Below are 13,183 nucleotides of genomic sequence, written 5' to 3'. Positions count from 1 at the left end.
ATATAATATATTTCTTTTTCTATGGAGAGAGATGCTTCATTACTACATCCTTTATGAAGTCTGTGCCAATCTCCCCTTACTTCCTCCATATTCCTTACTGTTCCTACAACATTTAGAAAACATTTTGGTTATAGCCTTCCTCATGCCTTTTTGTATACTTGATTATTGCCACTAATTTCTAATTTCTTTGAAGAAAGGATGTCACACGTACTGTTGATATCCAGATTGCCTCTACTGAGCCAGGTACAGCTATGCTGTTGCTACTGGCTTCCCTCACTCCTCACTAAAAGATTGCTCTTGGCTAACTGGAGCCATCACACTTGAAGGCACTATGAAGTAGTATTCCCCCCTGTAGCAGCTCTAGCGAATGACTTACTGATACAGGTATATAATAGCCTATCCCCTCCTCCTGTCTGTATACTAGAAAACCCCTGTGTTGCAACTTATACTCCTCATGGAATCGAGTTGAGGCTAATCTTTTTTTGTATATTTTTTATTGGAATTTGGTTTGCCAACATATAGTATAATACCCAGTGCTCATCCCGTCAAGTGCCTCCCTCAATGCCTGTCACCCAGTCACCCCATCCCCCTGCCCACCTCCTCTTCCACTACCCCTTGTTTGTTTTGAGGCTAAACTTCTGAAACCATGTCTTCATCTGACACATCTGCTTCCCTCTCTCTTTTACAATTTTTCTCCTGGGATCACTTCCTCCATAAGTCATCTTGCCAAAGAGTCTCCATTCATGTTGTGCTGAGACACGGGAATTTCCATCTGCTAATATTTGTAAACTCTGGACCTAACATAGTGCTGCTAAGGCATAGGATACTCAAGGAAGGTTTGCTTAGTGAAAGGAATTGAGTAACTATATTGAATATATTTGGTAACTCGTGCTTTTCCTACTTCACTGCCATTGCTGCCTAGCTTCTTTCTCTCAATCCCTGGCCCTGAGAAAATAGTGATGCCTCAATGGGGTCCTGGTAAATACTTAGCTTCTGTTGAAATTATTATCAATTTTGAGATCCCAAGCCATATTTTTGCTTCTTAGGTTTTCAATTCATGATTATCTTATTTTCTATCAATTAGGGCCGGAGCCATGTGGATTATATAATCAACATGTAAATCACAAACAAGCAAATAATTTTTTAGGACGTGCAGAAAAGTAAAGAAACCATTACATTGTAAATGGCTTACATTGAAAGTCAACTTTGGTGGTCTTAAGGTTTTATCCAATCCACAAATATGTTTTATTGGATTCATACACTGTTCACAATTTTTAGACCAATTGCCAACACTTAAAAATTCCAAATTCAAGATTTCAACTCATACATAATTGGAATATCTCTGATTATTTACCCTAATAACAACAATGGATAGATGTTCTTTGATTCACCATAGTCCTGGTTAACTCTATTGTCTTACATCCAACCTGCTTCTTTCTTTAAGGGACTTGCTTGACTGCTTTAGGTCTTTTGGTTTGGGCCCATAAGAGATACTTGGGAGCATACAGGCAGGGGCCATACTCAAGCCGTTTCTGAATCCCTAGCATTTAGCACAGTATCTGCCAAAACAGGTGCCCTGTAAATGTTTATTAAATTTACTGTTTATTTTTAAAAGTTTTTTCTAAATTTATTTATGAGAGAGAGAGAGAAAGAGAGAGAGAGAGAGAAGCAGAGACACAGGCAGAGGGAGAAGCAGGCTCCATGCAGGGAGCCCGATGTGGGACTGGATTCCGGGTCTCCAGGGTCACGCCTTGGGCTGAAGGCGGCGCTAAACCGCTGAGCCACCCGGGCTGCCCCTAAATTTACTGTTTAAAGTGGAAGGGAAATATCTTTGTGGGAAAAATCTGCTTTTCAACTCAAAGTAAGAATGCCTGAATCCTATAAAACATCTTTAGAAAAAAAGCAGCAGAGAAAGGGCGACAGAAAAAAGGCAGGAGTGGCTGAGAGATGTAACAGAGGAGAGGTGTTTGGTTTCCAGTATGATCCAGATGAGCGCAACAGCAATTAGGAAGAGAAGTAGGAACACCGATTGACCTAGTAGTACAGCTGATTAATTCTGTATCCAGGAAGAGAGATTTAAGGACAGAAATGAAAGCAACTGCAAGCAGAGGGACACTGATGAATTACCACAATTAACATTTCTGATAGCCTGAAGCAACTAGCACAGCATGATAAAATGTTGAACATAGAAGTTACAACAGGTGAGAGATACAGACCTCAATTAAAGATTGAGACCTCAATCTAGATAAAGACTCTATGATGCCTTCTGGATAAGGCAGAACCAACATCCCGTTAAGAAACAAAACAGGAGGGATCCCTGGGTGGCTCAGCGGTTTGGCGCCTGCCTTTGACCCAGAGCGTGGTCCTGGAGACCGGGATCGAGTCCCACATCGGGCTCCCGGTGCATGGAGCCTGCTTCTCCCTCTGCCTGTCTCTCTGCCTCTCTCTCTCTCTCTCTCTCTCTCTATCATAAAATAAATAAGTAAATCTAAAAAAAAGAACTCTTAAAAAAAAAAGAAACAAAACAGGAATCAGTTTAAGCTTTACATCACACATATATGTTGTGTATTTTCTGCACTTAATTATGACTAACTTGATTAGTTCATTCTATATGTGTATATAGTCACAGACATATACACGCATGCTATTTGCCATAGATTCTCTCAGCAAAGCTTTTAATAATTTAATTTTCAAGCAAGCACGGAAAGCTTCGCCTTCAGGCTTTGTGAGAGAGATATATTGAAAACAGAGGATCCTGAAAGCATATAACATTTAATATCATGGTGTCGACTAGGATTGACAAAAAGGCACCCTCCTGTTCCATTGACTGTGTCCCTGTTCAGTTTGGGTTGTTTTCTTTTTAAAGATTTTATTTATGTATTCATGAGAGGCACACACACACAGAGAGAGAGAGAGAGAGAGAGAGAGAGGCAGAGACACAGGCAGAGGGAGGAGCAGGCTCCACGCAGGGAGCCCGACATGGGACTCGATCCCGACACTTCAGGACCATGCCCTGGACCGAAGGCAGCACTAAACCACTGAGCCACCTGGGCTGCCCCAGTTTGAAGGTTTTATTTTATGTTCCCTTTGCTTGTACTGGATTTTTTTCCTACTGTCCAGCCATCATTTGCCACAGGTCAGTCTTACTGCTGTTAAGTCATAGCCAAGGCCAAGGTGCCTATTTAGTTATCTATGAAGTTTTGACGCTCTACTTTCAGAAAAAGAGCCAGGAGTTTCTTCTTTCTCACACACATATGAAATGATGATATAAATGAAATATACTTGTAACTGAGGAGAAAGTTCATCAGTAGGAAGAGCAGCATTGGTAGTGTATAAGACATTAGTCATTAGTTTGCTAAGTTTTTCTGTACTTTGAGGTACGTGTTAGGATTACATTTCCCTGACACTGGCTAAGTTTGGCAGAGATCCATGGATTTGGTCAGCCAATAAAATATGAAAAGGAAATGAAACATGCCTCTTTTGTGGCAGATTTAGGAGGTGATGAGTACTTTCTAAATTCTCCTCTCTCTGCCAAAACTATTGTTGAACAAATGTGAATGTACTTTCATCAGTCTGGGTTCCTGAGTGTTCACAATGAGCAGAGCTGCTAGTTCCCTGTGTCAGATAGCATGAGTGAAAAATAAATGTCTGTGTGTTAAGCCATTGAGGCTTGGAGTGTGTTTGTTACAGCAGCATAATGCCCTTCACACACACACACACACACACACACACACACACACACTCTGCTGTTAAAATTCAAACAGCTATGGTAGCAAATTCTGCTGTGATGTACCGGGAGTTTTTTAAAAATTCATGTCTCAGCTCAGAATTTAACAAACATGTAAACCAGAGAGAAATTTACATACAAATAATATAGGGCCAGATGACCCAGGACAATGGATTTCATACAATGCTGGGGTAATCTCTAGGGATTTCTCTGACTCACATTAGAGATCGCCTGAGCCATTTGAGCTGGGGAGTTCTTTGTAGACCCTAATCAAACAAAACATCTGTTTCTGAAATCAACTGAGATCATTTGTTTATAAATGGGGTTTCCAAATATTGCATTTGAGCAAAAGATTGCATGCTGAAATAATACTGGGAAAAACATTCTTTTGAGAATAACAGGTAACATAAAATGTTGATAATATATATCGAATTTCTCACTAGTTTTTTTTTTTTTTAAAGATTTATTTATTTACTCATGAGAGACACACACACACACACACAGAGAGAGAGAGAGAGCAGGCTCCATGCAGGGAGCCTGATGTTGGACTCGATCCCGGGTCCCCAGGATCAGGCCCTGGGCCGAAGGCGGTGCTAAACCGCTGAGCCATCCGGGCTGCCCTCTCATTAGTTGTTAACTATACCATGTTAATTCATACTTCAGCATCTTTGTGGAGTGAAACACATCCTCTCCTTGCCAACCTCTATGTCACAAACTGCTGAGCACTCCAACACACACATTAAATGTTGCCTTCTCTGTAAAACCACCTCAGATGCATGTTTGGGATTACATGCCTGCACACATACAAACTAATATACACTGTTCTTTCCCTTATAGGGTTCTTCCATCATTGACTTTAGCACATTAGAATGTAATCAGTTTGTAAATGGCTCTCCTTTGCTAGATTATGAGTGACTGGCAGAGTCTAGAACGATACAAGTAGTTTGGAATGACTAAAATGATATTTAAACAGTAAAACTTTGTTTCATTTACTTAATTCATTTTGCTGTATTGTTTTCAGCAAAATGTCTAATGAAAACTTCTAGGTCTTTTCCATATTCTGCCTTAAACATTTAACATGAATTCCCCATAGGCTATAAAATTAAATGTTATCCAAATAACTACCACAGTTTTATAGTTGAATACATTTTTTGCCATTTCTGTGCATAAACTATGACTAACAGAGGATTAAACAATCTGGGATAACAAAAACTGAAGCCATTGTTCTTTGTTATTTCAGATAATCCCTACCCTTCCCTACTGAAAGACCTCTAGCCAATCCTCTATATCTTTTTGTTCTGATTTTTATAAGTTTTGTTCATACTGTAAATTCTTCTCTCTGTACATTCAGCAAAAACATTCAGTTTTGAAAATATACCAACTATACAAACCGTCATACTAGATTCCATCTACAGAACACCTCTACATGTGAATAAAATGTTTACATTTTACAAATAACAGTGTTTTGTGAAGAACTATTATTCAGGAAAAGGTGCAACAAATAACAGTAATTTTAATATGCATCTGTCAAATGAGAAAGGCAAAAAATAGTTTGGATTTTTGTTTCCAAGTACTTATGGAAAGGGAAGGCATGAGAGGACCCTCATTTTGTTTTCATTTCAAAATATAACAGAGAAAGATATTACAGTCTGTACTTCATGTTTCCTCCTTAGAAGAGATTCTATCAGTGTTTTTTTTATATTCTACTATACAGAGAAAGAATTAGGAAGTGTTAAGGTACAATATTCTCTGTGTCAAATAGTAAATGCCCATTCCAAAAGAATATCAGAAACTTACCTCACGTTCAAGATTCTCTTAGCATAGAGCCAAGCTCGAAGTACATTGGTCAAAGCAGAGTTTAAAAACAATTAATATTGTGTTATGTATTTATTAGGTTTAGTTTTTCTGTAGAAATAAACACTGTCAAATTTGTAAGTACTTTTTTTTTTTTTTCAGAAGGCAGTGTTCTATTTGGGATGCTATTCTTATAGGGGGAGTGTTTTTGCAGATTTTCAATAAGTGTGTGTTTAAATTAGGTTGACATTGGACGTCAGTAATTTTATATGTCCCTCGAGACAATGTAATTATTACAAGTAACAACTTGTAATGACTAAATTCTAAAAATTCAAAATACATTTTGTTTGTTCTATATTTTAAGGTATAATACATAACTACTTTTATTTTGTCATTTCAACAAATATTTATGGACACCTACTATGCATCAAGTATGATAGATACTGGAAATTGAAAGATCAATGTCTTTTCTATCCGCAGGAGCTCAGTAAAGAAAGAGATAAATAAAAATCTGTAATTGGGTGACATTCGCATTATAGAAGTATACAGCAGATCCAGGGGTGTCTCAGCAGAGTATGAAAGGGTATGGCACTCTGGCAAAATCAAGTTATTGGATGGCTCCAGAAAAATGTGAGGAAGGTGGTCGAAGTGAGAATAGGAGAGACAAGTTAAAGGAACCTTTGGGTAGGCAGAGGACAGGGTACAAAGTGCTATTAAGCTTTGTTGAGGTGTTCGGAGGCTGCCTATGGCCAGTGGGGAGCTATTGAAGAATTTTAGGCAAAGGAGTGGCATGTCATGACCAGAATTGCTTTTGAAAGTGGTCACACTGTTGGGAGTAAATGTCATGCTGTATGATGGTAGTGTGATAGGGGTTGACTTAACTTTTACTTCTTCCCTTTATTTTCCAAAATTTTTACACTGCATTTGTATGTTATGTGGTATTTCAAATTTCTTTACATAGTGAAGAGGACTTACATCTTTTTCCAGTAGAAAGCAAGCTTCATCAAACTGAGCTATATACACACATCTTGTTCACTATTACAGTTACAGTGCTGAATACATAGAAAATAAAAATGTGTTGAATGAATAAATGTCAGTATGAATGGAGACAAAGAGAGATTAAGGTATTTTATTATGACCCAAAAGAAGGCTATTTGCCCACACTCAACCAGTTATACCGGTGCAACAGAGATAGGCTGTGTAAAATAAACACTCCCATTTTAAAAAATAGAAGAATAGGGTCACCTGGGTAGCTCAGTCAGTTAAGCGTCTGCCTTAGGGTGAGGTCATGATCCTGGAGTCTCCCCATCTTGGGCTCCCTGCTCAGCGGGGAGTTTGCTTCTCCCTCTCCCTCTGCCCCTCCTCCTGCTCTTTCCCTCTCTCTCTCTAATAAATAAATAAAATATTTAAAAAAAAAAAAAAAAAAAGGCAGCCTGGGTGGCTCAGCGGTTTAGCGCCACCTTCAGCCCAGGGCGTGATCCTGGAGACCCAGGGTGGAGTCCCACGTCGGGCTCCTTGCATGGAGCCTGCTTCTCCCTCTGCCTGTGTCTCTGCCTCTCTTTCTCTGTGTCTCTCATGAATAAATAAATACAATCTTAAATTAAATAAATAAATAAATAAATAAATAAATAAATAAATAAATAAATTTAAAAAAAATAGAAGAATCATCTACTTCAGTTTTGAAATCTTACTAGGCAGACTATACAAAAGACCACTACCCAGTGGGTAGACAATTTTCCTTTGTTGGACTCCACCTCTGCTTCCTAGACCACTGTTCTCCTGAGCCATTGGTTCTGTCCAAAAGGTCCCCCCTTTTCTGTTCTCCTCCTTAGCTTCGTCGGAAAATTGAGCTCTGGAGAATATGTTCTCCGTGTCCAGTTTTTTTTTTTTTTTTCAGTCTTCTTTCTGTTTATATAAAGTTTGAGAACCAAGTATGGTTTAATTTTTTATTTTTATTTTTATTTTTTTCCAAGTATGGTTTTAAATCTCAATTAGCCTCTTTTATTCTGGATTTTCTCCAGAACTTGGCCAGCTTCTTACTGCTTGATTTCAGTAAGCTCCATGTGCCAACAGTCACACCTACAGTTCTTTGCTAAACAAAATCTTCCTGTTTGCTATTGTTCTTTGATTTTTTTATTGAGAAATAATTGATATACATCACTGTATAAGTTTAAGGTGTAAGCATGATGGTCAAATATAAATATATATATTTATATATATTATAATTATATATAATATAATAACTATATATATTATATAATAAATTATATATATTATATATAGTATTTATATGTATAATATATATTTTATATATATATAAATATATAGAGAGATGTTCTTTGAGTTTTAGGCCCTGTTCTTATCCTTCTGGATTTAATTGCTGGTGCCATGAGAATATGACATTATTTTCTTTTCAAGACATTCTGTTTAACTGAAAGGAGTTTCTGGGTACTGCAATCTTCATTGTGAGACTCAGATATTTGCTCAGAGGTAATTTGATCCATTCTCATGTTTCAACAATTTGTGTAGTGATCAACTCTTGATTTGACACTTGATGCAATTCTGAGTTTTAATCAACCTTTTTTTGCTCAAAGCATTTCTTAAACATTTCTATTACTGTCTGTATTTCAGAATCACTTGCTTTTTCAACCCTATAAGCCCTGAAACTGGAAGATGTTTCTCTATGCTTTTTCCTCTTCTTTTTTTTAGATCTTTTACTTATTTATTTGAGAGAGAGAGCACACAGCAAGCACATGCCCAAGCTGGGGGAATAACTTCATTCTCTTAATGTGGAGTATCACATTGATTGATTTTCATATGTTGACTCATCCTTGAAGTCTAGGGATCAGTTCCACCATATTGTGGTGTATGATTCTCTTAATGTGCTCTTTAATTTGGCTTGCTGGTATTTTGTTGAGGATTTTTACATCTCTATTCATCAGTGAAGGATGCCCACTCTCACTACTTCTATTCACAATAGTACTAAAAATCCTAACCAGAATAATTAGGTAAGTAAAAAAAATCCAAATTTGAAAGGAAGAATTAAAGTTACCTCTGTTCATAGTTGACACAATATTTTATGTAGAAAACCCTAAAGATTCTAGAAAAAGTTGTTAGAATAAAAAATTTAGTAAATTTGCAGTACAGAAAATGAACATGAAAAAAGCAATTGCTTTTCTATACATGAATAATGAATAGTCCAAAAAGGAAATTAAGAAAACAATCCCATTTTCCATAGCACCAAAAAGAATAAAATAGGACTAAACTTAACCAAGGAGACCAAATATTTATACACTGAGGCTATAAAACATTGTTGAAATAAATTAAAGAAGACACAAACAAATAGAAAGACATCTATGTTTATGGATAGGAAGACTTAATATTATTAACATGTCTCTACTACCCAAAGCAATCTACTGATCCAATGTGATGCTTCCAATGGCATTTTTTACAGAAATAGAAAAGAAACCAATCCTAAAATTCATATGGAATCACAAAAGATCTCAAATAGATAAAGCAATGTTCAGAAAGAACAAAAGCTGGAGCTATCGCACTTCTTAATCTCAAAACATATTACAAAACTATTATAATCAAAACAGTATGGCACTGGCATAGATACAGATGTATAGTCCAATGGAGTGGAATAGAGACCAAAGAAATAAACCTACACCTAGATTGTCAATTGATCTCCAAGGGTGTTAAGAATACACAATGGGGAAAGGAAGTCTCTTCACAAAATGGTCTTGGATATTCACATGCAAAAAACTATGAAATTAAACCCTTATGTCACAACATACACAAAAATAAACTCAAAATGGATTAAAGACTTGAACATAAGATCTAAAACTATAAAACTCCTAAAGAAAACATAAGGGAAAGATGCGTAATATTGGTCTTGGCAATGATTTCTTAGATATGATACAAAAAGCATAAGCCACAAAAGCAAAAATAGGTAAGTGGGACTACATCAAACTAAAAAGCTACTGCACAGCAAAGGAAATAATCAAGAGTAAACAGTAACCTACAGAGAAAATATGTGTAAACCATAGAAGTCCTAAAGGGTTAATAGTCAAAAGTTATAAGGAACTCCTACAACTCAATAGTGGGGGGAAAAAAACAACAACACTAACAATGTAATAGAAACCCAGGCAAAAGACCTGAATAGACATTTCTCTACTAAAGACATACAGATAACCAACAGATATATTAAAAGGGCTCAACATGAATAATCATCAGGGAAATGTAAATGAAAACAATTAGATATCACTCCACATCTGTTAGGATGGCTATTATCCAGATCTTGCCATTTACACCCACATGAATGGAGCTAGAGAGTATTACACTAAGAGAAATAAGTGAATAAGCAAAATAAGTCAGAGAAAGCCACCCTCTTTCTAAGAATGTAAACCAACTAGATTTTACTCATATGTGTATTTTAAAGACTATGTAGAGTCTCTCTGGAGAAATATAAAATTATCATCTGGGGGGAAAGACAACAAGAGTTTCTTTTTTTAAAAAAGATTTTATTTATTTATTCATGAGAGACAGAGAGAGAGAGAGAGAGAGAGAGAGAGAGAGAGAGGCAGAGACACAGGCGGAGGGAGAAGCAGGCTCCATGCAGGGAGCCTAACATGGAACTTGATCCCAGGTCCCCAGGACCAGGCCCTGGGCTGAAGGCGGCGCTAAACCGCTGAGCCACCAGAGGTGCCCAAGAGTTTATTTCTGTATGAATATTTTGACAATATACCCTAATGATTGTCGTGTAAGTATAAATTTTCGAGTGGATTCAAGTCTTTCTTGAAAATATTAAATAATAATTGTAAACTTAATTTTATTCAACTCATTTCTTCACATATAAACACATAAGGTTACTTTTTAAGATTAAAAATGAACAAAGCACATTCCCTTACATAATCCTCAGATGGCCTTCACCACCGTGTGACATTGAACAGACATGCTATCTATATTTTTGCCTAATTTCCAAGTTTTAAAGAATTCCTTTGACACCAGGATTCTTTCAAGAAACATTTTCTAAAAGAGTTGTGGGTGTATAAAGCAAAACTCCACCATGTTAGTTAAGAAGCCACATGCAACTTTAATTTTCAGTCCTATCGGAACAGCTTATGTTCTTGCACATCTCTATCTCTTCCAGCCTATTTCGTTCTCTGGTACTTAATCTGAAGTCCTGAAGTTAGGCTTTAATCTCCATAAAACATTTCAAAAGAAGATAAAAGAAGGAACACTTTAACAGTAGTACAGAGAACTAGAGAGAACACAGTGAAATATAGAACTGCATGATTTCACTATTGAGGTAAAGATTGGTTTTTGGTGAAGTTGTATAAATACATTCGCAGGATACACAATGAAGTTATGTATAAATCCAAACTTGTTTTCATCTCACAATTATAGGAAAGGAAAAACTTACATCTTCTTTTTGACATAGAGCTAGACATACATTTCCTACTTTTCAAAATACTTGCCATAGGAAAAATGTGTCATAAGAGTAAAGTTTTAGAATTGGGAAATACATCTATGTTTATTGGAATGGAAAAAAAGCCCAGATAAATTAGAAGTATTTGCCTTTTTTTCTAAGTGGAATTATGTTGCTACTGTTGCAGGATAACAGATTTCAGAACATCTCTTTGGAAACACTTGTTTTACTGAAAGGATGCCATGTCTTTGGGAAAGTTTTATGCAAATTTGCAAAATAATTATCTTCTCTGAATAAATATTTCAGAAGCATTGCTATTTTGAACCAACCATGTATTTGTGTGTGTGTGTTTTGTCTTTGTTTGGTTTTGTAATATTTCATTGCTCTTTCAGTGATTGTTATACTTCTTTATTGTGGTAAAAAAAACATATAACATGATATCTACCCTCTTAAATTTTTAAGGGTACAGAAAAATATTAACTATAAGCACAATGTTGTACAGCATAGCTCTACACATTTTTCATCTTACGTGACAAACTTTGTACCCATTGGATAGCAATTTCCCATTTGCCCTGCCCACTCCAGCCCCTGGCGACCACTTTTCTACTCTCTGCTTATATGAGTTTGGCTATTTTAGATTCCTCTTATAAGTGGAATCATGCAGTATTTGTCATTCTGTGACTGGTTTACTTCACTTAGCATAATGTCCTCAAGGTTCATTTACATTGTAGCATATAACAGAATTGCCTACTTTTTATGGCCAAATAATATTCTATTGTAAATATCTACTGTATTTTCTTCATCTATTCATCTGTTAATGGACATTGTGGGTATTATGAATAATGCTGCAATGAACATGGAATGTAGATGTCACCTCAGGATCTTGATTTCAGTTATTTTGGATAAATAACCAGAAGTGTAATTGCTGGGTCACACGGTAGTTCTATTTTTATTTTTTTTAGGAACTTCCATAGTGTGTTTGCCCTATGGCTACAACATTTTACATTCCCAACAACAATGTGCAAGGGTTCCAATATTTCCACATCCTTAACAACTCTTGTTATTTTCTGTTTTGTTTTGATGTTTTTTTTTCATTTTTATTTAAATTCCAGTTAGTTGACATGCAGTGTAATATTAGTTTCAGATATATAATATAGTGATTTAACACTTCCACACATCATCTGGTGCTCATCACAAGTGTCCTCCTTAATCCTCCTCACCTATTTCACCCACCTACCCCCACCCACCTCCCCTCAGGTAAACCTCAGTGTGTTCTCTATAGTTAAGTCTGTTTCTTTTCTTGGTTTGCCTCTCTTTTCCCCTTTTGCTAATTTGTTTTGCTTTTTAAATTTCACATATGAATGAAATCATATAGTATTTCTTTCTCTGGTTGACTTATTTTGTTTAGCATTATATTCTCTGCCTCTACCCACATCATTGCAAGTGGCAAGATTTCACTCTTTTTTATGGCTGGGTTATATATATATCACATCTTCTTTATTTACTCATCCCTTTTTTTTTTTTAAATTTTTTTTTATTTATTTATGATAGTCACACAGAGAGAGAGAGAGAGAGAGAGAGAGAGAGGCAGAGACATAGGCAGAAGGAGAAGCAGGCTCCATGCACCGGGAGCCCGACGTGGGATTCGATCCCGGGTCTCCAGGATCGCGCCCTGGGCCAAAGGCAGGCGCCAAACCGCTGCGCCACCCAGGGATCCCTATTTACTCATCTCTTGATGGACACTTGGGTTGCTCCCATAGTTTGTCTATTGTAAATAATACTGCAATAAACACAGAGATGCATGTATCCCTTTGAATTAATGTTTTTGTATTTTTTAGGTAAACCCCCAGTAGTGTGATTCCTGGATCATAGGGTAGTTCTATTTTTAATTATTTGTGAAACCTCCATACTGTTTTTCACAGTGGCTACATCTGTTTGCATTCTCACCAACAGTGCATGAAGTTTCCTTTTTCTCCACATCTTCACTAACACTTGTTTCCTGTGTTTCTTATTTTAGCCATTCTGAGAGATGTGAGCTGATACCTCATTGCACTTTTGATTTGCATTTCCCTGATGACTAACGAATGATCCTGACCATCTTTTCATGTGCCTGTTAGCTATCTGTATATCTTCTTTGGAGAAATGTCTGTTCATGTCTTCTGCCCACCCTTTAATTGGACTATTGTTTTTTGGGTATTGAGTTCTATTAGTTCTTTATTTTTTTGGATACT

This window comes from Canis lupus, chromosome X (assembly GCF_003254725.2).
Source record: "Canis lupus dingo isolate Sandy chromosome X, ASM325472v2, whole genome shotgun sequence".
NCBI classification, from domain to species: Eukaryota; Metazoa; Chordata; class Mammalia; order Carnivora; family Canidae; genus Canis; species Canis lupus.
The sequence above is the reverse complement of the archived record's forward strand: the minus strand, read 5'-3'. Positions refer to the sequence as shown.